Source organism: Armigeres subalbatus, unplaced genomic scaffold (assembly GCF_024139115.2).
Source record: "Armigeres subalbatus isolate Guangzhou_Male unplaced genomic scaffold, GZ_Asu_2 Contig38, whole genome shotgun sequence".
In the NCBI taxonomy this organism is placed as follows: Eukaryota; Metazoa; Arthropoda; class Insecta; order Diptera; family Culicidae; genus Armigeres; species Armigeres subalbatus.
Genome location: NW_026943130.1, coordinates 195224 through 213245, shown reverse-complemented (window position 1 = coordinate 213245; position 18022 = coordinate 195224). Strand labels below are relative to the sequence as shown.

General features: G+C 41.2%; 1 pseudogene; it reads left to right on the top strand.

Annotated features, from left to right (window-relative positions):
* Positions 1 to 425: 425 nt before the first annotated feature.
* The window catches only part of LOC134204072 (serine/threonine-protein kinase greatwall-like), a 46254-nt pseudogene continuing 28657 nt past the window's right edge, over positions 426 to 18022 (top strand).

Below are 18022 nucleotides of genomic sequence, written 5' to 3'. Positions count from 1 at the left end.
GATTCAGGAGAAGATCAATGCGACTATCCAGCGGCAGCAAGCCGGATTCCGTGCCGGAAGATCCTGTGTGGACCATATTGTCACGCTCCGCATTATTCTGGAGCAGGTCAACGAATTCCAAGAGTCCCTTTACTTGGTATTCTTTGACTACGAAAATGCTTTCGACCAATCACGAGAATATGTGGGGCGCCTTGAGACGCAAGGCAGTTCCTGTGAAAATCATCGGCCTCATCGAAGCACAGTACGAGGCCTTTTCGTGTAGAGTGCTGCACAATGGGGTCCTGTCCGACCCTATCTGGGTCGTAGCTGGTGTGAGGCAAGGATCTATTCTATTACTGTTACTGTTCCTCATCGTAATTGATGAGATTCTGGTAGATGCGATTGACCGTGAACCAAACCGCAGGCTGTTATGGCAGCCTATAACCATGGAGCTCCTAAACGACTTTGATTTGGCTGATGACGTTGCACGCCTCGCGCAATGGCGCTCTGATATGCAGAGTAAGCTCAACGAACTTGCCGAGCGCTCCTCTTCAGCAGGTTTAATCATCAACGTCAACAAAACCAAATCGTTGGATGTAAACACAGTGACTCCTTCCAGTTTCACAGTAGCCGGGCAACCAGTGGAGAATGTTGAAAGCTTCCAATATCTTGGTAGCCAAATGGCGTCAGACGGTGGTACCAAGATCGACATTGGCGCACGGATCAAGAAAGCAAGGGCTGCCTTTGCGAGTTTAAGAAATATCTGGAAAAACAGACAGATAAGTGAATGCACCAAAATACGAATGTTCAACTCTAACGTGAAATCTGTGCTGTTATACGGTAGCGAAACATGGTGTGTATCAGTGGCCTGGTGGCCTCACAACTGGATCTCAAACAACGAGCTCCATCGTCGTTGTCACCAGAGACCGATAGCAATAGAAATTCGGGATCAGAAGTGGGGCTGGGTCGGCCACACTCTACGCAGGGGCGGAAACGAAATCTGTAAACAAGCATTAGACTGGAACCCAGCGGGACATCGCAGCAGAGGCAGACCCAGAGGCTCATGGCGGCGAAGCCTCAATAAAGAAATAAAAGAAGTCGACCGAAATCTAACCTGGCAACAGATTAAAGCGATAGCCGGGCAACGCTCAGGATGGAGATCTTTCAAGTCGGCCCTTTGCACCACCGGAGGTGTACAGGATCCATAAGTAAGTAAGTAAGTAACTAACACCAATTGCAAGAGAGTTCGTGGGGCAGAACCAGGCGGGATTTATGGGTGAACGCTCTACCACAGACCAGGTGTTCGCCATTCTCTACACCCAAAAAACAAACCTGACAATTATTGTATAAAATCTGGGCATATACAATTCTGTAAGCTTTTTATACAAATATTGTATTAAAATAATACAAATCTGTATTATTTCAATACAATAATTGTATTGAAATAATACAGATTTTGTATATGCCCAATTATTATACAGTTTCTGCAAGGTTCTTATGCAGAACTGTATTAAAATCTGCCATCCGCTGGTTGGGTGATAGGTATTGCAGAAATGCCGCGAATACAACGTGCCCACACATCATCTATTTATCGACTTCAAAGCCGCATATGATACAATCGATCGGGACCAGCTATGGCAGCTAATGCACGAATACGGATTTCCGGATAATCTGACACGGTTGATCAAAGCGACGATGGATCGGGGATGTGCGTATAGTTCGAGTTTCAGGGGCATCCTCGAGTCCCTTCGAAACGCGCAGAGGGTTACAACAAGGTGATGATCTTTCGTGTCTGCTATTCAACATCGCTTTGGAAAGGGGTAATACGAAGAGCAGGGATTAACACGAGTGGTACAATTTTCAATAAGTCCGTCCAGCTATTTGGTTTCGCTGACGACATAGATATTATGGCACGTAACTTTGAGAAGATGGAGGAAGCCTACATCAGACTGAAGAGGGAAGCTAAGCGGATCGGACTAGTCATCAACACGTCGAAGACGAAGTACATGATAGGAAGAGGTTCAAGAGAAGACAATGTGAGCCACCCACCACGAGTTTGCATCGGTGGTGACGAAATCGAGAATTTGTGTACTTGGGCTCACTGGTGACTGCCGAAAATGATACCAGCAGAGAAATTCGGAGACGCATAGTGGCTGGAAATCGTACGTACTTTGGACTCCGCAAGAGTAGAGTCTCCGCACGAATAGAGTTCGACGCCGTACCAAACTGAGAATCTACAAAACGCTTATTACACGAGACCTGGACGATGCTCGTGGAGGACCAACGCGCACTTGGAGTTTTTGAGAGGGAAGTGTTGCGTACTAACTATGGTGGAGTGCAGATGGCGGACGGTACGTGGAGAAGGCGAATGAACCACGAGTCGCATGAGCTGCTGGGAGACCATCCATCGTTCACACCGCGAGAATCGGACGACTGAAGACGGGGAAGGTGGATCGATCAGGTGGAAGATGACTTGCGGACCCTCCGTAGACTGCGTGATTGGCGACGTGTAGCCATGGACCGAGCCGAATGGAGAAGATTCTTATATACCGCACAGGCCACTTGTGCCTTAGTCTGAATAAATAATAATATAAGTGTTGAACATCTCGAATTTTCTTATGGTTTTTGTCTTGTCCACTTGTTGCATTTTTTTGGTTTCTGCATAACATGTTTAGTTCGTTTGAATACAATTTTTGAAATATTTGAAAGAATCAATGAAAAAACGGGACAAATTGAGGATTTAATAGATTACGAAGGGACAGCACAATAAAGGTTCCCCCAAACACACGCGACGCGACATTGGTGACGTGATTCTGTCGCCGTTGGTATGGAAGCGTAAATGTAACATTGCCTAGCGACCCAGCTATAGAATTGCGGCGACTAGTTGTTGCCGTCGTTGCGATAATACTATGTACTATGGGGCGGCTCCATACAAGTTAGTAGCCGAACATATTTTCACATCTTTTCTGTCAAGATTGTTTTAAATATGTGAAATACATGTTTTGCAGGTCATTACTACTTTGCCTTTGCATCTACAAGCGTTGTAGATTGGATGTCTTTGGATGATTTTTCAAATTGGTTCAGACTGTTAACCATTAAAAGAAGTAAATATAAAGCTTCCAAAAAGCTACACGAGTCCCATGTAATAAAGACTTCAAGATGTACAAGTGGTCGGGGTTCACCCAAACCGCACCAAGCGGCTTTTTGACTGACTTGTGATATTTTGTTCGCAAAAGGAAAACGGAAAGTATTTTATGTCAATTCATGCGTACATTTGCTGAAGGATATCCTCAGTTATGACATTGAACGATGTCCAATGCAATTTGTGATTAATTGAATTTGTTAGCTACACGAAAACTTTGGCAAAAAACCCAGATTAATCCACCTAGCGGTGATGGTGCCTTTCTCGTGCATTATAAAAATAGTATTTTGGCCATTACTCTTAAGCCCATAGTCCGACCAGGCCAATTTTCAATAGGAAACAATTAGAGAGTAGTCTGCGTCGAATGCAACTTGTTGCGAGTAAATCGGTTGAGAATAAGTGCCTGAAAAATGAGTGACATTTTTTTCTCAATTTGTCTATAAAAAAGTGGTATTTTGGCCATAAATACCGATCCCATAGTCCGATCTGGACAATTTTCAATCGGAAACAATGGTAGAGTATCCTGCGTCTGCAACTTGCATGCAACTTGTTGCAAGTAAATCGGTTAAGGATAAGTACCTGAAAAATGAGTGACATTTTTTTTGGGTGGGTGCGCACAGACACACACACACACACACGCACACACACACACACACACACACACACACACACACACACACACACACACACACACACACACACACACACACACACACACACACACACAGACATCACCTCAATTCGTCGAGCTGAGTCGATTGGTATATAACACTATGGGTCTCCGAGCCTTCTATTAAAAGTTCTGTTTTGATGCAATGCTATAGCCTTTACGTATACAGGGGATGGACAAAATAATTAGGATAGGCAAATTTTGGGTAAAATTAGATGTGTTGTAACTATCTTAGTTATCATCCGATTTTGACAATTCAGGCATGCCCGAACTAGAAAATTAATGCAGTTTGACGGTATGTCCATGGAACCGACTCTGGTCACCGGATTCCGGAGATATTCCGGGTTTTTCGGAGGTAGGTTCAAAACCGTTAATTTAAGGTGGATATTAGGAGAAGTTGTGGTTAAAAATTGAATAATATTAGTAACCACAAATGAAGTAGGGCTCTTGCTGATTGGAACCATATATTGAGATTTGGAATCGGACCAGAATCAAGTGAGATTTGGCCATTTCTTTAAAAATTGGTTCCGATCGATACTTATCAAAAGGGTAAGGCCACAACTTCATTTGAATCTCGCTTTTTGAAAGATCGGCCACTATGATTTTATTCTAGAAGGGCTCTAGTGTGTCCAGAATGAAAAACCAATTGAATAAACGGATCCTGGAGTCGCTGGGATGTCCCCGGGGAACCTGTGAATGGGGACATTAAAGTTTTAGCACCAAAATCTGTCATTCGACGGCTCTTTTTTCATGGTTTTCGATCAGGAAGCGAAGTATGAATATAAAATGGTCCATTGGCGGCTCTGACCGCTTCCAGGATCTACGGATTGGCCCCGGGGAACCTGTTGAAGGGGACATTTTAGTTTTACCACCAAAACCGGTCGTTCGACGGCTCTTTTTTCATGGTTTTCGATCAGGAAGCGAAGTATGAATATAAAATGGTCCATTGATGGCTCTGACCGATTCCAGGATCTATGGATTGGCTCTGAGGAACCTGTGGAAGGGGACATTTTAGTTTTAGCACCAAAACCAGCCATTCGACAGCTCTTCATTCATGGTAATCGATCAGGAAGCGAAGTACGAAAATAAAATGGATCATTGACGGCTCTTACCGCTTCCAGGACCCAAGGATTGTCCCCGGGGAACCTGTGGAAAGGAACATAAAAGTTTTAGCACTAAAATCAGTTATTCGACGGCTCTTTTTATAGGTTTTCGATCAGGAAGGAAAGTATAAATATAAAAGGACCATTGACAGCTTTGACCGCTTCCAGGACCTACTTATTGCCCCCGAGGAACCTGTGGGACATTTTAGTTTTTACACAAAATCAATCATTCGACAGCTCTTCTCTAATATAAGCAAAGTATTAATATAAAATTGACCATTGATGACTCTGACCGCTCTCAGGACCTACAGATTCTCCCCGGAAAACCAGTGGAATGGAACATTTAAGTTGCAGCACCAAAACCAATATCTCGACGGCTTTTTTTCGTGATTTTTGATCAGAAAGCGAAGCGTTAATGGATCTGACCGCTTCCAGGACTTACGGATTGCCCCCGGAGAACTGTGGAAGGGGACATTTTAGTTTTAGCACAAAAACCAATCATTGGACGGCTCTTTTTTCATGGATTTCAATCAGAATGTGAAGTATGAACAAGAAATGGACCATTGACGGCTCTGACCGTTTTCTAGACCTACGGATAGCTCGCTTCCTGATCCAAAGCCCTGAAAACAGAGCCGTTGTATGACTAGTTTTGGTGCTAAAACTAAAATGTCCTCTTCCACAGGTTTCCTGTGCCAATCTGTAGGTCCAGAAAGCGGTCAGAGCCCTCAATGGTCCCTTTTATATTCATTACTCGATTCCTAATCGAAACCACTAGAAAAGAGACGTCGAATGACTGGTTATGATGCTTAAAATAAGATGTCCCCTTACACAGATTATCCAGGAGCAATCCGTGGGTCTTGGAAGCGGTCAGAGCCGTCAATGGACCATTTTATATTCATACTTCGCTTCCTGATCAAAAATCGAATGACTGGTTTTAGTGCTAAATGTCCTCATTCATAGAATCCTCGAAGGCAATCAGTAGGTCCTGGAAGCGGTCAGAGCCGTCAATGGTCATTTTTAATTCATATTTCGCTTCCTGAAAAAATCCATGAAAAAAGAGCCTTCGAATGACTGGGTTTGATACTAAAACTAAAATGTCCCCTTCAACAGGCTCCCCGGGGCCAATCCGTAGGTCCTGGAAGCAATCAGAGCCGTCAATGGACCACTTTATATTCATACTTCGCTTCCTGATCGAAAACCATGAAAAAGAGCCGTCGAATGACTGGTTTTGGTGGCAAAACTTAAATGTCCCCTTCCACAGGTTCCCCGGGGCCAATCCGTAGGTCTTGAAAGCGGCTAGGGCCGTCAATGGATTATTTTATATTCATGCTTCGCTTCCTGATCGAAAACCATGAAAAAAGAGCCTTCGAATGACTGGTTTTGGTGCTAAAATTAAAATGACTCCTTCCAAAGGTTCCCTGGGGCCAATCCGTAGATCCTGGAAGCGCTCAGAGCCATCAATGGACCATTTTATATTCATACTTCGCTTCCTGATCGAAAACCATGAAAAAGAGCCGTCGAACGACTGTTTTTTTTTGGTAAAATTAAAATGTCCCCTTCCACAGGTTCCCCGGGGCCAATCCGTAGATCCTGGAAGCGGTCAGAGCCGCCAATGGACCATTTTATATTCATACTTCGCTTCCTGATCGAAAACCATGAAAAAAGAGCCGTCGAACGACTGTTTTCTTTGGTAAAATAAAATGTTTCCTTCCACAGGTTCCCCGGGGCCAATCCGTAGATCCTGGAAGCGGTCAGAGCCGTCAATGGACCATTTTCTATTCATACTTCGCTTCCTGATCGAAAACCATGAAAAAAGAGCCGTCGAATCACTGATTTTGGTGCTAAAACTTTAATGTCCCCATTCACAGGTTCCCCGGGGACATCTCAGCGACTCCAGGATCCGTTTATTCAATTGTTTTGTCATTCTGGACACATTAGAGGCCTTCTAGAATAAAATCATAGTGGACGATCTATCAAAAAGCGAGATTCAAATGAAGTTGTGGCCTGACCCTTTTGATAAGTATCGATCGGAACCGATTTTAAAGAAATGGCTATATTTCACTTGATTCTGGTCCGATTCCAAATCTCAATATATGGTTCCAATCAGCAAGAGCCCTACTTCATTTGTGGTTACTAATATTATTCAATTTTCAACTACAACTTCTCATAATATCCACCTCAAATTTACGGTTTTGAACCAACTTCCGAAAAACCCGGAATATCTCCGGAATCCGGTGGCCAGAGTCGGTTCCATGGACACACCGTCAAACTGCATTAATTTTCTAGTTCAGGCATGCCTGAATTGTCAAAATCGGATAATAACTGAGGTAGTTACAACACATATAATTTTACCTAAAATTTGCCTATCCTAATTATTTTGTCCATCCCCTGTACTTAGTATACGAGAAAGGCAAAAACGAATTTTGGCCATAACTTCGAAACCGATTGGGCCAATTTTCAATACGAAACAATTGGGCTAGATTCTACGTCGAATGAAGCTTGTTGCGAGTAAATCAGCTAAGAGTAAGTGCCTAAAAAGTGAGTGAGAATTTTTCTTATAAAAAATATATTTTGGCCATCATTCCGAAGCCCGTAGTCCGATCATAGGAATCACATTGCTGAACGCCGCCTACAAGGTACTCTCCCAAATTTTATGCCGCCGACTAACACCAATTGCAAGAGAGTTCGTGGGGCAGTACCAGGCGGGATTTATGGGTGAACGGTCTACCACAGACCAGGTGTTCGCCATACGTCAGGTATTGCAGAAATGCCGCGTGCCCACACATCATCTATTTATCGACTTCAAAGCCGCATATGATACAATCGATCGGGACCAGCTATGGCAGCTAATGCACGAAAACGGATTTCCGGATGAACTGATACGGTTGATCAAGGCGACGATGGATCGGGTGATGTGCGTAGTTCGAGTTTCGGGGGCATTCTCGAGTCCCTTCGAAACCCGTAGAGGGTTACGGCAAGGTGATGGTCTTTCGTGTCTGCTATTCAACATCGCTTTGGAGGGAGTAATACGAAGGGCAGGGATTGACACGAGTGGAACGATTTTCACGAAGTCCGTCCAGTTATTTGGTTTCGCCGACGACATAGATAGCTTAGCCGGTAACTTTGAGAAGATGGAGGAAGCCTACATCAGACTGAAAATCGAAGCTAATCGGATTGGACTAGTCATTAACACGTCGAAGACGAAGTACATGCTAGGAAGAGGCTCAAGAGAGGTCAATGTAAGCCACCAACCACGAGTTTCTATCGGTAGTGACGAAATCGAGGTGGTTGAAGAATTCGTGTACTTGGGCTCACTGGTGACCGCCGATAACGATACCAGCTGAGAAATTCGGAGGCGCATAGTGGCTGGAAATCGTACGTACTTTGGACTCCGCAAGACGGAGCGATCGAATAGAGTTCGCCGCCGTACCAAACTGACTATCTACAAAACGCTTATAAGACCGGTAGTTCTCTACGGACACGAGACCTGGACGATGCTCGTGGAGGACCAACGCGCACTGGGAGTTTTTGAAAGGAAAGTGTTGCGTACCATCTATGGTAGGGTGCAGATGGCGGACGGTACGTGGAGGAGGCGAATGAACCACGAGTTGCATCAGCTGTTGGGAGAACCATCCATCGTTCACACCGCGAAAATCGGACGACTGCGGTGGGCCGGGCACGTAGCCAGAATGTCGGACAGTAATCCGGTGAAAATGGTTCTCGACTATGATCCGACGGGAATAAGAAGGCGAGGTGCACAGCGGGCAAGGTGGATCGATCAGGTGGAGGACGATTTGCGGACCCTCCGTAGACTGCGTGGTTGGCGAAGTGCAGCCATGGACCGAGCTGAATGGAGAAGACTTTTTTGTGCAGCACAGGCCACTCCGGCCTTAGCCTGATAATAAATAAATAAATAGTCCGATTGGGCCAATTTTCAATACGAAACAATGAGACAAGATTCCGCGTCGAATGCAACTTGTTGCGAGAAAATCCGTTAAAAATAAGTGCCTGAAAAATGAGTGAGAATTTTGTACGTGTTTCTTATGCAAAAAATGAATTTTGGCCATAACTTCGAAACCCATAGTCCGATTGGGCCAATTTTCAATACGAAACAATTGGGCAAGATTCTACGTCGAATGAAACTTGTTGCGAGTAAATCAGCTAAGAGTAAGTGCCTAAAAAGTGAGTGAGAATTTTTCTTATAAAAAATATATTTTGGCCATAATTCCGAAGCCCATAGTCCGATTGGGCCAATTTTCAATACGAAACAATGGGACAAGATTCCGCGTCGAATGCAACTTGTTGCGAGCAAATCGGTTAAGGATAAGTGCCTGAAAAATGAGTGAGATTATTTTGCGCACACACATACACACACATACACACACATACACACACACACGCACACACAGACATCACCTCAATTCGTCGAGCTGAGTCGATCGGTATACAGTTCGTTTTTGGAGCGAACATATAGCCTTTACGTATACTTTGTATACGAGAAAGGCAAAAAGGCAAAAAAATAAACTTTGGCCATATCTGTTTAATACCGATCTGTTTAATTTTCAATACGAAACAATGGAACAAGATTCTGCGTCGAATGCAACTTGTTGCAGGCAAATCGACTAAAAGTAAGTGCCTAAAAAATGAGTGAGAATTTTTCTTGTCAACAAATGTATTTTGGCCATTACTTCGAATCCCATAGTTCGATTCGACCAATTTTCAATACGAAACAATGGGACAGGATTTCGCGTCGAACGAAACTTGTTGCGAGCAAATCGGTTAAGGATAAGTGCCTGAAAAATGAGTGAGAACTTTGTACGTGTTTATCATGTGAAAAAGTGGATTTTGGCCATAACTTCGAAACCCATAGTCCGATCTGTCCAATTTTTAATACGAAACAATGGGACAAGATTCTGCGTTGAATGAAACTTGTTGCGAGTAAATCAGCTAAGAGTAAGTGTCTAAAAAGTGAGTGAGATTTTTTGCTGTAAAAAATATATTTTGGCCATAACTCCGAAGCCCATAGTCCGATATGGCCAATTTTCAATACGAAACAATGGGACAAGATTCCGCGTCGAATGCAACTTGCGGGCAAATCGGATAATGATACGTGCAAGAAAAATGAGGGAGATTATTTTAAACACACACAAAAACACACACATACACACACACATACACACATACACACACACATACACACACACACACACACATACACACACACATACACACACACATACACACAGACATCACTTCAATTCGTCGAGCTGAGTCGATCGGTATATAACACTATGGGTCTCCGGGACTCCTATAAAAAGTTCGTTTTTGGAGCGAACATATAGCCTTTACGTATACTTTGTATACGAGAAAGGCAAAAAGGGATATTTCTGGAAACTTAACAATTTTTAAAAAATACAAAAAGACTGCAGATTTTATTTTCCACCTTAAATGGCAATATTACAGCTTCTGTTTAAGCCCAAAAGAGTTCAAATCGGGTCATAGACGGCTGAGATATTGGTGTGACAATTCTTCATTAGTAGTCTGAAAATATGTCTCATATTCGTATTTCACAGATATCTCTGAAACCGAATTTCCAATTGCAGAAAAAAATGAATGGGTCCAATGACAAAAACATAGCTTTCGTTTAAAGATAAAATCGCACAAATCGGTCCAAGGACGACTGAGATCTTGATGGGACATATTTTACCAATGTGTGAAGTTGATACGTCTAATGCTTTATGTTCGTATTTCAAAGATATCTCCGGAACCCAATGTCTAATTGCAAAAACAAAATACAATGGGTTCAATGGCAAAGTCATAGCTTTCGTTTAAAGATAAAATCATGCAAATTGGTTTACAGACGGCTGAGATATTCATGTGACATTATTTTGTTAGTTTTCTGAAAATGCACTTCATGTTCGTATTTCTCACATATCTCTGGAACCAAATGTCCGATTGCACTCGTACAATGACAAAGTCATAGCTTTCGTTTAGTGTTAAAATCGTGCAAATCGGTACACGGACGGCTGAGATCTTGATGTGAGATTTTTGTAACGCACACACATACGCACACACGCACACACACACACACACATACATACATGTGCTCAGTTCGTCGAGCTGAGTTGATTGGTATATACGACTTGGGTCTCCGAGCCTCGGATAAAAAGTCGGTTTTTCAAGCGATCTTTATACCCTTCTTAGGGTGTAAGAAGGGTAAAAATAGGAATCCAACAAGGATTCCACGTCGAATGCAACTTGTTGTGAGCAAATCGATTAAGGATATGTGCCCGAAAAATGAGTGACATTTTTCACGCGATTTTTTTCGTATGAATTTGTATTTTGGCCTTAACTCTCGATCCCATTGTCCGATCTGGCCAATTTCAAATAGGAAACAATGGGACAGGATTCTGCGTCGAATGCAACTTGATGCGAGCAAATCAGTTGAGGATAAGAGCCCGAAAAATGAGTGACATTTTTTACGCGATTTTTTCGTATGAATTTGTATTTTGGCCATAACTCTCGATCCCATAGTCCGATCTGGCCAATTCCAAATAGGAAACAATAAGACAGGATTCTGCGTCGAATGCAACTTGTTGCGAGCAAATCGGTTGAAGATAAGTGCCCGAAAAATGAGTGACATTTTTTACGCGATGTTTTCGTATGAATTTGTATTTTGGCCATAACTCTCGATCCCATTGTCCGATCTGGCCAATTTCGAATAGGAAACAATGGGACAGGATTCTGCGTCGAATGCAACTTGTTGCGAGCAAATCGGTTGAGGATAAGTGCCCGAAAAATGAGTGACATTTTTCACGCGATTTTTTCGTATGATTTTGTATTTTGACCATAACTTTCGATCCCATAGTTCGATCTGGCCAATTCCAAATAGGAAACAATGGGACAGGATTCTGCGTCGAATGCAACTTGTTGCGAGCAAATCGGTTGAGGATAAGTGCCCGAAAAATGAGTGACATTTTTCACGCGATTTTTTCGTATGATTTTGTATTTTGACCATAACTTTCGATCCCATAGTTCGATCTGGCCAATTTCAAATAGGAAACAATGGGACAGGATTCTGCGTCGAATGCAACTTGGAGTATATCCTTTTCCGAACTCCTATAATATTGACCCTCAGAAGTCCATTGTTTTTCATATTTACTTACTTGATACTTGATTGCCTCCTCTTAGTGAGTCTACGCCTGATGGAGTATCATTCACCAGCTGCATAAGCCATCGTATACATGACCTACCGCGATGCCTATGGCATTTTTCGAGTTATCTACCACCTTTATTTTAACTGCTTTTGATGCTATTTTGGCATAAGTATGAAGTTGATATCCAGCCCATCGTAGTGTGCCGTGTATTATAAGAATACCCATATTTTTTGTTTCAAAATTATTTACTTTTTATTCGAAAATTTGATCAAAACGCAGATTTACAACCATAAGCAGCTGAATTTGGTTTCAATGCTTTCTGGGAAGTCCAAAGAAAGATGTAGTGGTAGTTCCTAGACGAAACAATGAGTTTTTTTTTTGTTTGAAAGATTTTGCAATTGTAAAAGTTATTAAAAGAGCTTGCAGATTATAATAACAACAAGCGTTATTGACACTTTACGGCTGTGCTGAGCTGGGCGTATTTGCATGCTGTGGGGTGTGGGTTCGAATCCCTCTCTAGTAAGGATACAACTTCCGACCTCTGGTTGAAGAGGGTGAATCCTGTCTTTTATAAATTCCAAGAAGAAAAATTAAAAAATTAAAATAATACGAAACTCTAAAAAATCACGTGAATTTCAACTGTTTTGAAAAAAAAAGGCAAATCCGGCTGAACGACATTTTCGGCCGTATGTCCATTTCAGCTAAATGACATTTGCGACCAGATTGGTCTTTTGGCCTTGTGGTTTCTGACCTAGCGGCCCTTCTCGTCGTTTGGCCGAAAGTCATTTAACAAAAAGCCATTTGTTCAAATAGCTTCAGCCAAATAACACGTTAAGCTGAAAGTCATCCAGCAGAATTCCATTTGGCTTAATCGTTTGTCCGAAACGGTTATTATGTCGAAAATGTTTTGGTCAAAAATGTCATTTGCCTGGAAGAGACGTACATCCGAAAGGGACATTCGACAAAATTGGTAATTTGGCCGAAAAAGATGTTCGCCCTATCTAACAGGTCATTTGGCTGAAAATAAGACCTGTGTACCGATTCAAAACGGCGGTGGCATGATCGATTATATTCAACAAGCGGTGGCGTCACGTCGTTGGTAATCGGCGGTGGCGTGGGTCGGCGTGAGCTTATTTCAAGCTATAGAAATCTTCAGAAATTCTTGCACAAATTCCTTCGTAAATTCCACCTGGAAGTGCTCTGAGAGCTGTTCCAGAAATTGCTCCGAAAGCTCCTCCAGGAGTTCCTCCGGAAGTTCATCCAGGAATTCCTACAGAAGTTCCTCCAGGAGTTTTTCCGAAAGTTCCTCCAGGAATTTCTCCGGAAGTGCCTCCAGGAATTCTGCCGGTAATTCCTTAAAAAAAAACTTCAGGAATTTCTCTGGAAGTTCCTATATGAATGTCTAAGGATGTTGGCTCAGGAAATCCCCGAGAAGTCCTGTAATCTCTTAAATAATTACTCATAGAAATTCTCTTGAAATTCTTTCTGGAGTTCCTCCAAAAACTCCTCCAATGAAACTGCATAAATTACTTCGCAAACTCTACAGTGATTTCCTCGAGGACTCTTCAGATATTTCTTCTGAATTCCTTCCAACATTCACATGGGACTTCCACTAAACCCACCTCCCGGGTATTGTTCCGGAAAATTGTCCAGGAGTTCTTGAAGAATTTTTATGGAAATTAAGTTGCGAAATCTAGATCTAAAAAAATCTTACGCGCAATCCTCTGGGAATGCTTCCAAAAATTCCTCCAAAAATTCTCCGGAAATTCGTTCACAAATAAATTATTTGTCCGGATGTTTCTCTTTCGATTTTTTAGCATTAGCATTAGCATTAGCATTGTTACGGTGTAATTTGTAGATTGGACACTAGTGATACTCATGTTTAACTTTTGAGATCCTTATCTAGAATGCTATCAGAAATCAAGGGGAGTGGTCTTTGATTCCAGTCTTAGACAGAAATAACAAAAGCATGAGGATTACTACTCCCATTTTCACCGTAACTAGGGAGAGGAAGGAAGTGTTGATATGGTACTTACTTAACGAGAGGCCACCGACTTAGCGACACCCTCATAAGTAGCACGGAGTTGGATAAAGAGGAAGGTATTCGTTGGGTCAGGGCCTGTAGCTGGCAATGTAACCGTGGTAGATCTTACCCCGTAACACACCACGTAAAGGTGTCTACCCATCATTACGGGTATCCGGATGTTTCTCTTTCGATTTTTTTCCCAAGAACAAAATTCTCTGAAATATCATCAGAAAAATACTCCCACCTTTTGAAGTGTCTATAATTTCACTTTGTATGCGTTACGCAGGCGTGTAACGTTTTAATCTATCAATAAATCTCTTAAATTATGAAATAAATGTATGGTATTTGAAAGAAATTCACTTTAATATTGAAAATAAAATTATAACAAATGATTTGATATAGAAATATGCTTATTTCTCTGATTTTTTTTACAGATACTTGTTTAGAAATTCTTTCAATGATTCTTACCTACAAGAATATCCGAGAAAATTCCTTCGACAACTCTTCCAGAAATCTCTCTATATGTTCTCCTGTAAATTTCTCTAAAAAATTCTCAATGAACTGCTTTCATGAAAAATTCACGACGGAATTTGTATGGGAATATCTGAAGGAGTTTATAAAAGATTATGATGTTCAATGCATAAAGTATTTCTTGAAGAAATTCGCAAAAGAATTTTTGATTTGAAACTCAGAAGGATTTTTTATATAAATTGTTGGATGAATTTCACGATGGACTTACAGGAGAAATTTTCGAGGGAATTCCAGGTCAGGTGCATTTTGTTTGAGCAAATATTGTTTTGTTTGACCGAGCATACGTTGCACAAAAAGGGATCCAATGGTTCCTACATAAACAATTCAGGTCGAATAAGCTACTGTTTCAGCTGAAAAAGCTTGTTTTTAATGAAATAGGCCCTTCACCAGCTTACAATTGTGTTGGGTCTAGACTGGGTATTGGTAAATGAGAATAAATAAATCCTGCATAATTGTAAAGATGGTAATTGTCATATGAACTTGGCTGACCATAGGTATTTCCGACAGGAGCTAGATAGATCTAGACTCAACAGTAAAAATGCTATAGGCGTGGTAAAAAAATACTCGGTGGCGTAATCAATTTCCATATGGCGTTGTGCCGATTCATTTTTGACGGCGGCGGTGGCGTGAGAAAATCGTCGGCGGCCGGTGGCGGCGGAATTCACTTACAGCAAATCGTTTTGACTAATTCAAGTAATATGGTTAAAGTACATACAGTCAAAGCTTTCAATGGATTAATAAACCGTGCGAGACAGTTTGTCTACTCTGAATCTTCAAACCTATAGCTTCTTTCATAATACCCACGTGCATACACATGAAGCCTTCCATAGCAATACTTTCTTAACTGGTTCAATAACCAGCATTGCAACAACCCGCTACATTCGTATCGATTAGCTATAGATTCCAAACCTGATAATTGTGGAGAAATTTCACAATTTTAAAGCTTATACTTTGTAGCACATTCCCATTCCAAGTGCAACAAGTGTTTCAATGAGTTGATTTAGCTATATGTGATTATAGTTTGGATCAGTCATCGAGTTTTTCTCTGAAAACATAGAACTAGTCCTTCTTCCCTAAATGTTTTAATGTATCGTCGTTGGGGTGACAATGGGTCGAATGGAGGTGAGAATTTGTCACTGTTCCAACAGCTTAGAATACCTGTAGAATTGGTTAAGTGTATTTGATGACAAGAACACTAAATTATAAGATACGATATTCGACCTTCAGACTGTCCGTAAGAGCGGATTGACGGTTGTTAGTAAATATGGATAGTGGAATCTATAGAAGAGCGAAAAAAATCCTCTGTCTCCAATCGAGCTGTTAAATGTGTCTTCAAACGAGCATGACATCACGACTTCAATGAAAATATTAATGCGTATGATATTACGAACGCAACCATGCTTTCCCTCATCTTTAGATTCTACTATCTATATTAGTAAACGGTTCCTAACGACCACTCTCCGACACATCCAACCAGCTTTAGGCCGAGCCGATTATATCAAGACGCATGTGCAATGTAGTCAGCATTAAACAGGTTCGACAGATATGTTGTCACCACCAATCATAAACTGATCGTCGCCTTGTCCTCATCACAGAGGGGAAAGCGGTACTTTCCATTGATTTGACACATGGTCGAAGGAGCTACTGAACTTTCCGAGTTCTGTCATCACATTTCACTAACAAATAAGATTTGTATAAAATCAAACTGCCTAAATAAAATTCAAATACTGATGTGCACTGCACAACACTGATGTGCACTGTCAACAAATTCCATTGATGGCTTTTGTATTTCCAAATCATAGGATATTTTAGCAAACTAAATGAAACCAAGAGATATGCTCTCAAAAAAAATATTGATTTACTCAATTTGGTATATTTTGCAAGTCCACTGGAAAGACTGGATCAGAACTGGAATGCGAGTGCTCGAATTTCAACGAAAAGAATCAATTATAAATAATAAATTGAAACATCGAGTTGTGATCGGGATTGGGTTTGCAAGAAGTGAAACTCGTCCATTTTTCGTATGAACAAATTTATTCGTAGAATTACTGCTACATTTTTCGGATCGCGAAGAACAACATTCGTCCATGATCCTTGCCTGTGAAAAACCGGAAGAACGACCACTGCTAATAAGGCTAATAAGACTAAAAGAAACATTTGAAATTAGGATTATGATTCTATAATAAAACCGAAAACCGAGTACCAGAATAATGTTTACCCGAATGGCATGTACCCTAATAAAATATTAACTAGATTGAGGAACAAAGAGGATTGAAATGTCCCATTTGGGAAAATCCTTAAACCGTCTAAGACGAGTTAAGTAGCTCCATTTAATTCCACCAATTATTTCGATATCTTTGCAGATACGTATTTCGACCACAAATGTGTGGTCGTCTTCAGTGTTTCGTACTTGACTCGTAGTTGTGACACAGTTGTGGTCGAAATACGTATCTGCAAATATATCGAAATAATTGGTGGAATTAAATGGAGTTACTTAACTCGTCTTAGACGGTTGAATACATTCGACTAAAAGAACTGAAAATAGTTTTTCTGAAAATCCTTAAGTTAAAATGTTTCCATTTCGCTTTCTTTCATCGAGGCGTAGTTAGAAGCTTTATACATATGAAAAAATAGTTATGTGGAGTAATCCATTTCACGAAATGTCATCAACAGCATTGCACAACATTTTGAATGATGATGATGATGATGATACTACCATCTATTGTAGCAAGGCACCTGCCGATAGCACTGGCCATATCTGACAAACGATTGGACCATGATTATATTATTGTTTGTATTTCATCAAACTCCTGTATGATGCGCCCAAATTGGGTGGGGTCGTTCCATAAGCAGAGACCCTTATGCGCATCCACAGGATGAATAGAATCTCCTTCCAGAAGAAAGTTCGTACATTCAATAATATAATCTAGCCCTCGTCATTCAGATTGACCCAATAGATGGGGAGAAGAGCCCGCCCTTTATCCACGAGATGTTAACAATAGGAAGTTGGCGATTCCACTCTTCCTATCCAAATCGCTTCAATCAGGTGCCCTGACGGTTGTTTTTTTTTTGCATATGGCATACAGTTATATAGTTTCAATAAAATTGGATAAATATATATATAATGGAATTCTCTCACCAAGCTTTAATTCGTATGCTCTGGATAAGGGGGGATCTTTCTTCAACACCATCAAGTTTTAGATTTATGCTGTCTTCAGAGATGGTTTGGCAAGGACTGTCCTGGTTAAAATCGGGGGATATATATCGTTTTGGTTCAAAGACCGAAAAAAGAGATCTTGATTGCTGAAAAGATGAATTTTTTGAGAAACAAATCGTATAAATGTATAAAGTAATAAATAAAAATAAAGAATATGAAGAAGATATGTAGTTTATTGAATTTCAATCAAACGTAAC